Genomic DNA, 6408 nt, shown 5'->3' with positions numbered 1-6408 from the left:
TAAGATTCTCTCACTTGGAGACTTAGCTGCAGTCCGGCACTTGCCTAAGTTTGAAAAAATCCTACCGAGTGGAGAGCAATCCTCCCACTCGAGGGCTTAGCTGCAGTCCAGTACTCGCCTAAGTTCTCTCACTGGGAGACTTAGCTGCAGTGCGGAACTCGCCTAAGTTTGAAAAAATACAACCAAGTGGACAGCAATCCTCCCACTCGGGGGCTTAGCTGCAGTCCAGTACTTGCCTAAGTTCTCTCGCTTGGAGACTTAACTACAGTCAGTTTGAAAAAATCCTACCGAGTGGAGAGCAATCCTCCCACTCGGGGGCTTAGCTGCAGTCCAGTACTCGCCTAAGTATGAAACACATCTGAATCCTCAAGGACGACGAGGTGCAGGTCGACTGCCACCTTCTCCGTGAGAGCTTCGCCACAAGTACAATGTGCGCTCCATCCTGCTCTGCAGTAACGAGGTGCAGGTCGACTTCCACCTTTTCCTTGAGAGCTTCGCCACAAATACAATGTGTGCTCCGTCCCGCTCTGCAGTAACAAGATGCAGGTCGACTACCACCTTCTCCTTCGGAGCTGCACCACAAATACAAAAGTTGTCTCGAATGAAGAACGATTCCCACTCAACAGGGGATTCATGAAGATATTTAACGATAAACCAAGTTCAGGTAAACCCTAAAGGTTCCGGACCACGGATCGAAGTGCTCGGGCTTTCAGCCCGAAAGAGTTTAACGGTTACAAAAACCACTCGGCATCCCGAGGCAAATTTAAGGTGAGGCATAAAAGTTTGTTCACTCTGCAGGAGGAGGACTAGCAGGTTCGACGAACTCGTCTAGGTCGACGCCGTCGGCGATCCGAGTGGCTGCAGCAATGAACATCTCCGTAAAAGATCAGAAGTCATGCTTCTGGGTGTTGGCGACCTTGATTGCCGCTAGCTTATCTTGACACACCTCCTTGCAATGGACGCGAACCAGAGACAGGGCCACATCAGCTCCACACCGGGCAGAAGATTTCTTCCACTCCTGCACTCGATCAGGGATTTCGTTAAGTCGAGTCATCAGGGACTCAAGATCATTTTGGGGCGTGGTCTCTGGCCAAAGTGCCAGGTTGATCCGCGACATGGCGACCTTCAGTCGAGCCAAGTAGTCCACGACACCGTCGATGCGGGATTCCAGTCGGAGCAGATTCATGGCAGTTTCATCTTTTACGGGAGAATTGATTGGGTCCAAACCTGGCTCAATCCGCCCAGTCTCCTCCTCGAAGTTCTGGCAAAACTCTGCATTCACGATCCAAGGATAAGTCAATTTTCGTACACCGAGTCGACATAAAAAAATCAGTCGGAACAAAATGTGCACCTTCAAGCTTGATGAACAACTTCTTGACAAGGATCCTCATATAGCTCTCCAGATCGTCCCTCCTGCGAGCAATGCTTTCCATTTTCTCGCCCCGGATGAGATTCTCCTTCTTCCAGCGCGAGCACTCCTTGTTGGCGTCATTCAGAGCAGATTTCAGCCTGGTATTCTCTTCTTCCAACTGGCCGACCGAAGCCAGTTTTTGTTCAGCTAGAGCGGTTCTGTCGTCAGCCTCCTTTCGAGCAGCATCCAAATCCTGATCCTTCTTCACCAGAGCTTCTCTCAATTTTTCTACAAAGAAATGATGCCTGATTCAGAAAGAGCAGAAGGGTACTCAAGCCTAAGACATACCAGTTGACAAATTCGTTTTACCAGTAGCGTCGTCCATGACCCTTTGCAGCTCTGTCTTGGCCAGCTCCAAGTCAAGGTTCAGTTGGATCTGCTGTTTCTCCAAGTCAGCAAAGCGAGCTCCAAGATCACAAGATTTCTGAAATCAAAGGGGAGAAGTTATTTTTACAGCGAAAAACAACAAAGTCAATAAGTACTAAGTCTACGGTCGACTGCCCCCAGTCCACCATAGCCTCGGGGACTACACCTAGTGGGTGCACTTTGCGTGCCCCCACCGGTTCTGATCCCACTCGACCGGCCCACCGGAGTCGAGTGCAGGGAGTAAAAAAAGAAGAGAGAAAGAACTCAGACCACAGTCGACTGCCAGCAGTCGACCGCGGTCTCGGGGACTACACCCAGTGGGTGTACTTGGCGTGCCCCCACTGGTTCTGACCCCACTCGACCAGACCGAGTGGAAGAGACAAACTATCAGTTCGGTTTACACTCGACAAAATAAAAAGACTACAGTTGACTGCCCGCAGTCCACCGTAGTCTCGGGGACTACACCTAGTGGGTGCACTCAGCGTGCCCCCACTAATTCAAAGTGAAATCAACACACCCAGTGGGTGTACTAACGCAAAGATTTTCGGAGCAAAGATTTTTGGAAAGAGTCTTCAGATATCATATCCTAATAGAACAAGCGGCGACAAACTAACCTGAACGTTGCTTTGGAGAGCCGAGCTGGCGTCGTAGGCAGCCTGACTGGCGTCCCGCACCATCTTCATCTTCTCCATCATGACGCCCACCTGGCGTATAGCTTCCCTGGCAGCATTCACTTCGTCTTCTGGGACATGATGGGTCACAAAAACTGAAGGTGGGTCGACAGGGGCCTGAGCAGTCGACGAAGAAGGCAAGGCACTCGACAGTGGCACAGCGAAGGTAACAGAACCCTGATTGGCGTCGCCAGTGTCCTGAACGACTAGTTCCGCCCTCGGCGTCGACTATAGCGCCTCGCTTGCAGGAGCTTGCCTATTCTTCCTCGTCAAAGACCTCTCGGGCTCTTCATCATCATCGGGGAGGTCAATAATGTTGGGAGCTATACAAAATTCAATTGCCAAAATCATGTCACCCAATGATGCACATTGCAGTTGAATCGACCAAACAAAGATAGTATGGCAGAAATCATACCCAGATTAGAAGTGACCGCATCCTCCATCACCTCATCATCGTCCCTGTAAGCTGAGGTCCCAGAAGTGGCAGTGCTGACAGTTCCAAAGTTCGTCCAGTTAAAACAAGAAAAACAAACAGCGCGGAGCATCGAGTGAATACAAAGAGAGACACTCACGTGGAAGCGACGGGGATATCAATCTTGATCTTCGGCAACGCCTTCCGAGTCTTCGGCTCTGCAACTTTGGGGTGCTTTGGCGCCTTCTCAGTCGGGGTTGGTGAAGAGATCCGAGGACGCTTCGAAGACTGACTAGCCTGAGAAGTTGCCTTTTCGCGGGTGCTCGGTCGTTCTTGGTTAAGCTTGGATCGCCTCTCCCTGCGAGGGGGCGACTCGACTTCTTCTCCATCGCTTGAGTCGTTGCTTCCTCCATCCCCTTCACCGTCAGAAGTCCACTCGCCACTGTCACCGCCACTCGCCTCGCCTTCCAGAGCTTGCTCTTGCTCTCCGTTGGGCATTGAATACATTTCAATAATGGCCTGAAAGAAAGCAGGGAGAACAAAGTCAGTCGACGCAGTATAGGCAGCTGCGCGAGTGAATTCAGATTACAAGCAAAAACTCAGAATCAGACCTTCTCTGGTGCATGAGACTGGTCGAATGGGGGAACTCTCCTGGCTCCCCTGGGGTTATCCTTGTTTCCGGTAATGCCCGACAGCCACTTCTCCAGTGTGTCTTCATCGACCTCCTCCGGGTGAATCCGAGTGGAGTCTTCAAGACCCGAATACATCCACATCGGATGGTCTCGGGCTTGAAGAGGCTGGATGCGCCGCTGAAGGAATACCTCCAAGAGATCCATACCGGTGACCCCGTCACGGATAAGCTGGACCACTCGCTCGACCAGCACCCTCACCTGCGCTTTCTCCTCCAGGAGCACCTTCAAAGGGGATGGTTTCCTCACTCGGTCCATGGTAAAGGGAGGGAGGCCAGTCGACTGCCCTGGCGTCGACTGGTCTTTACAGTAAAACCAGGTCGACTGCCATCCGCAAACTAAGTCGGGAAGAATCATGGCCGGAAAGGAGCTTTTCCCTCTCATCTGGATACCAAGACCCCCACACATCTGGATCACTTGAGTCCTCTCATCACTCGGATTAGCCTTTTTCACTGTCTGGGAGCGACAAGTGAAAATATGCTTGAAAAGACCCCAGTGAGGCCGGCAACCCAGGAAATTCTCACACAAAGAAATGAAAGCGGCGAGATAAACGATTGTGTTGGGAGTAAAATGGTGGAGTTGTGCCCCAAAGAAGTTCAGAAATCCTCGAAATAAAGGGTGAGGAGGCAAGGAAAATCCACGGTCGACGTGGGTGGCAGGAAGAACGCGCTCACCCTCCCGGGGTTGCGGCTCGGATTCCTTCCCCAGAAGCCGCGCCGAGTCATAGGGGATCAGCCCTCCCTCGGCCAGGTCGTCGAGGTCTTCTTGGGTGAGCTTCGAGTGGATCCAGTCACCCTCGATCCAGCCCTTCGGCAGGCCGGTTCGCGAGGAGGATCCATCCCGACTGGTCGCCTTCCCCTTCGACCTCGTCGTCGCCTTCTTTGCCTGCTCCAGAGCCGCCATCTTCTCCTTCCCCATCATCGTCGGCGAGATGCATACGGAACAGTGGCGCGAGGGCGAGAGCGAGCGCAGCGGAGGAGCGTGAAGAGGAGAAGAGACAATGGGGACGCACTGTTCGGGAGACCCCGGTCCAACGCCTTATATGAGGCCGCTTCCGAGTGGCTGACTGGTAGGCCCGGGCGGTTCTATCAAATCTCGTAACAATCACGCGCGCGATACGTGGCGAAAAAGGTGGTGCGGGGATTGAGGCGGCCCCGCTATATCCCATCCGATTACTGCGGCCTCCCCCGTCCCGCGCGCTTCCCAAAATTCGGATCCCACGAAATCTGCGGGCAGCAGAACAACTTGTCAGACCAAAGATCTCCTCCGCACCATCACTCAGAGCCTTTCAAGTAAAGAAACTCACTCGACAAAAACCTAAGAATGGATCAAGGCGACTGGAAAGGAAGTCGCTGCCATCGCTCAGGTTCATTGATCTAAAACAAGAAATGCTCACGGCATGAAAAATGAGTCGGAGAAGTGCTCAATCCCTTTCCCACTCAAACCTCGATCCATTCGGGGGCTAATGATGAAGCTATGTACCTAGGGTAGGGGCATGGACCTGTCCAAACTGACCTACCCAAGGACATCTCCAGAAGAAATCATCTTTCAATCGACTTGGAGGTGTTCCACTCGACAGACTCGAAGATACTCGACCAAGAAGCAACCACTCGACCAAGACCAAGCCACTCGACAGTCAGGAGACCTAAAGGCACTCCGCATGCTAACGGTCGGTTATTAAGTAGCTTTTATGGTCATCATAGCACTTTATTACTAGCGTTACCAGTAACGCCCTGCCTTAATGTACATTGAACCCTTTGTAACGTGGGCTGGCTGGGGTCCTGGCGCACTCTATATAAGCCACCCCCCTCCTCCGAGACAAGGGTTCGCACCCCTGTAATTCATAAACGCATAATCCAGTCGACCGCCTTCGGGCTCCGAGACGTAGGGCTATTACTTCCTCCGAGAAGGGCCTGAACTCGTAAACCTTGCGTGCTTACAACTTCTCCATAGCTAAGATCTTGCCTCTCCATACTTACCCCCCTACACTATTGTCAGACATAGAACCACGACACTTAGTGGACAATATATATAACATGTAGAGTAAAAAAGAGATGCAACAAGTGTACAACCTCTTTGGCGAAGCCATGTCGATCTCAGCGTGATTGGGTTGGCCGGTGAGGATGCTCCGGCTGACTTGGCTGTCGGAGGAGGGGAAGAAGATCTTAGGCGTCTGGAGATGGAGCCCGAGGTACTGCTCCGCTGTGATGGAGGGTTTCGTCGTCGGAGCAGCTCCGGTGAGTTGTACGATGCCGAGGCTGAAGCTTGACAAGAGAGACAACGAACAACGTTAACCTGAGTGGAATTCTAATAGCATCTCCAATATATGAGGTAAAATACATAAACACAGAGTGCTAGATGTAAAATACATCACCCGCTCATCTCTAAACTTAACTGTCGAAACTGAATTTAACTATCGAAACTGAACTTAGCTGTCGAAACTAAATTTTGCTGTCGAAACTTAATTTTGCTGTCAAAACTGAACGCACTAGCAAGGTGAGGCTACACATCGGTCGATTGATTTTTTCATATCTGGTCAGTCGATTTTGCAGCCGTTGGATACGAAATCAAGGGACTGCGGTTCATCTTCAACCTCCACCCCCATGAGCCGCCAGCCACCACCGGCCAAACAGCAGCCCCCCGCCGCCCGCGGCCGGCGGTGCGCCGCCCCGCCCGCCCCGAAAAAAATCCCCACCGCCGGTCCGCCACCGCCCCGGCCATCCCTCTAGGCACCCCCGTGTCGAGCTTTTTCTCCGGCGATCCCCACGCCACCGCCACGCCAACGCCCTGCCACCGCCGGCGACCACCGCCCCCATCCTGAACCCTAAAATAGATAGTGGGGTACCTCTCCGTTGAGCC

Source organism: Triticum dicoccoides, chromosome 1A, assembly GCF_002162155.2.
Source record: "Triticum dicoccoides isolate Atlit2015 ecotype Zavitan chromosome 1A, WEW_v2.0, whole genome shotgun sequence".
Classification (NCBI taxonomy): Eukaryota; Viridiplantae; Streptophyta; class Magnoliopsida; order Poales; family Poaceae; genus Triticum; species Triticum dicoccoides.
This window is presented reverse-complemented; position numbering follows the sequence as displayed.